The sequence below is a fragment of the Cynocephalus volans genome, chromosome 9, assembly GCF_027409185.1.
Source record: "Cynocephalus volans isolate mCynVol1 chromosome 9, mCynVol1.pri, whole genome shotgun sequence".
Classification (NCBI taxonomy): Eukaryota; Metazoa; Chordata; class Mammalia; order Dermoptera; family Cynocephalidae; genus Cynocephalus; species Cynocephalus volans.
Window position 1 is genome coordinate 75,889,612 of NC_084468.1, and position 3,579 is coordinate 75,893,190.

General features: G+C 36.2%; 1 pseudogene; it reads left to right on the plus strand.

Moving 5' to 3' along the window:
• Positions 1-1,798: 1,798 nt before the first annotated feature.
• Positions 1,799-2,705, plus strand: LOC134386618 (uncharacterized protein NKAPD1-like; annotated as a pseudogene).
• Positions 2,706-3,579: the final 874 nt, after the last annotated feature.

Here is a 3,579-nt window from a genome sequence, read left to right on the forward strand (position 1 = left end):
TTCTCTTCAATTGTCTATACTCCCTCTTTGACCTTCAATTTCTCCCCTGCTCTCTCTATGTACATGACCAATGTTCCCCCAACCTATAAATAAACACTCTTTTTACTGTCCTCTCTTGAGCTACTGTGCTCATCATCACATTCCTTGATCAGAACACATTCTCTCATCATCACATTCACTAAAAGCAGTCTACAAAGATTTTCCTACTCTTTAATGCTTTGAAATTTGCATTCTACCCACCCTCATCCTGCAGAATGTAACCTCTTCAAAAATTAACCATCCAAATCCAGATATTCCTGATATTTCATACTCTTAAATTCCTCTTTGGTTTCTGACACTATGTTGCACTATTTTTCAAAATGTTATGCTCTTATGGTCTACATACTCTCTGCATCACATTCCTGATCCTACACATATGGATTCCCCACATTTAGCCCTTACTACTCAGCTCTACTCTCTCAACATTCTCTCTGGGGCCAGTGCTATTTGTGCCATTGCTCTCACTGTGATTTTGATATGAATGGTTCCCAAATCCCTATCTTTATATAAGCTCATGCTGAAGCTTCAGTCCCTTTTATAAACAAGTTCTAAGAAGGTATAACCAATGTTTTTTAATAAGCAAAGTATTGAGTTAAACAGCTGATATATATTAGTTCATTCTTAGGAAATACATACTGAAGCAATTAGTAGTAAAGAGTCATGATGTATACATTTTGCTTCAGAAAAAGAAGCGTGTATTATCCATGGAAAATATGTATGTGTATGTGTATGTGTATACACATACACATACATACTTGTATATGTACATGTATAAAATATTTAAAATAGGTAAATTTGTGTAAAGGGTATATGGATCTCTCATATTATTTTTATTTTAAAACTTTTCTATGTCAATTATTTTCAAATAAAATTATAAAAATAAATAATAATAATAACAATAATAATGGGAACTGAAGAGTGATTCAGGAATGGCAGAGTAATGACCTCTAAAAATTGATTCTTCTATAAAAACAAGAAGAACACTGTCAGGAGTTGTCAAACAGTTTGTTTAAGAAAAACAGCTGAATCCTGGTAAGAATAGTGAACTTCTTGGCAACTTAGCTTACCCTGTGCTGGGTATTGAATTTTGTCCCCCAAAGTCCATGTATTAGAAACTTAACCCCACTGTGACAGTGTTAAGGGGGTGGGAGGGAAGAAATTCACTTCACCTGTAAAGACATTCATAGACTAAAAGTTATGGAAAAAGATATTCCATGCAAATGGAAACCAAAAATGAGCAGTAGTAGGTATTCTTGTATCAGATTAAATAAACTTTAAATCAAAAACCATAAAAAGAGACAAAGAAGAGCATTATATAATGATAAAAGATCAATTAAACAAGAGGATGTAATAGTTGTAAATATATATACACCCAGTATTGGAGCACCCAGATATATAAAGCAAATATTTATGTGTCTAAAGGGAGAGACAGACTCCAGTACAATTAGAGTTGGGAACTTCAACAACCCTCTTTTGGCACTGGACAGATCATCTAGACAGAAAATCAACAAAGAAACATTGGATTTAAACTGCATGATAGACCAAATGGACCTAATAGACATTTACAGAACATTTCATCCAACAGCTCCCTTTTCATCAGCACAGGAAACACACCCTTTTCATCAGCACAGGAAACATGCTCTAGGATAGGCCACATGTCAGGCCATGAATCAACCCTCAAAAAATTTTAAAAATCGAAATTAGAGACTGTTTCATTCCCCCTTCCCTGAGGCTATAGACCAAAGGATGGACCAAAAAGATGTCCCAGGTTCTATGGGGGAACATCTTCCTAAGGAATGTCATCTGGCACACAGATGCTCACAATAAGATTCAGGAAGAATCAGATATGTGGAAAATAAGAGAACTAGAGAAACAGATGGAACTTGCTTACTGGAGGACCAAAAAGAAAATGTGACCCAGCAGTTCAAGCTGGATTTGTAGTGACAGATTTGATGAGTAAAGACAAAGAGACTATTAGAAATCAAAAAATGAAATTTCTGGGACATATAAAGATGATTTTCCTAAGTCTAAATCCTGGAACAAAAAGTTATATGATTATAACAGATGGGATCACAGTGGTTATAAAGAGCTATACCCTGAAAAATTTGAAACAGGCAGTAGTGATTAGCAAGATATTACCAATGCAAGGGGTGGGAGGGAATCTCCCCAGGTAAAATCTTCTACCCCAAAATCCAGCAAGCACAAGAAGTCAAAGAAATCCCACCAAAAAGAAAAAAAAAAGCAGAAAAAAGGGTCACACACATATGAACACACACACACAGTAGAAAAGCAAAAAGCAAGCCACAGATATAACAGCAAATTCCTCAAGTGAGTTCTCAGAAGAAACTGTGGCTTCCAGTACCAGGAAAAGGAAACAGCCATAAACACAAGAAAAAAAAAAAATCCAGAAAAAAGTCTCTCAAAAAGTCTGCTTTATTCTTAGAGGCAGAAAGTGACACTTCCTAGTTATATGATTTAGTATCTAGCAGTTCTGAGGAAAGTGAGGAAAGAAACAGTAAGAAAATAGGAAAAAGAGAGATTTAAAAAAAAAAAAAAAAGACCATATCCCTATGGCTAACAAAGAAATCCAGGAGAGGACAAACAAATGCACAAATTGGAAAGTGGCTACAGATGAAAGGTCTGCTGAGCAATCAGATGACGACTAAATGAGGAATAAACACTGTTTCCCATGTAACTCTAGATGTTTGCAGCTCTCCCACCTTGGGGCTTTGCCAGTGACTCTCGTTCAGCACAGGGGACCTGAGGTCAGAGCTGTCTTGTGCCATCCATATACGTTCTGGCAGACTTCTACTCTTCTACTTTGGCCTGTTAAACTTGATCCCCTTTTCTTGTTAATAGAGAATCTGGTATTTTGTTATGAAGGTTTCTTGAAGAGAATTTTTTTTTTTGCAATTAATCACATTCAGTGTAGAGTATATATATAGCAAATTGAAGAACTCAGAAAGCTGAATCCAATAATGACCTGTGTCCACCAATTGGAATGTTGAATTTGGGAAAATCAAGGCCTGGGATCAAGAGGAGGGTTGGAACCAGTGCTTTGTAGAATGGTATGACAGGGGAACACTATGTCGCTTTCTGTCTTTGTTTACACAGAATGTCACAACTGACTTATCTTCAGCCTTGGTGCTTTGATACTTCTGTATTTTGACACTAGAGGGCTGGTCTAGTTTATTCAATGAGGAAATGGACCTAAGAGCAAACCTTTTCCCTTCATGATAACTAATCCATAGACAACTGTTATTAGAAGGGATTATGGTTTTCTTGAATTTCCTTGCTGGACAGGGTCTATAGCTACACTTAGTATACCCCTAAACATGGTAATGGATAGTAAATGGCTTTCTAGTTTCATTGCCATACGTTGCCTTTAGGACTTGTGTTTGAAATTATTCCTTCAATTGTTGTAGATAATCTTCTACCAATTAGTCATGCTATGTAATGGTGCTCTGAATAGGATTCAGGGCTACGACAGCCATTTAAATGTTGTCTTCCTTGTTCACTTATAAATCTATTAATGAACTT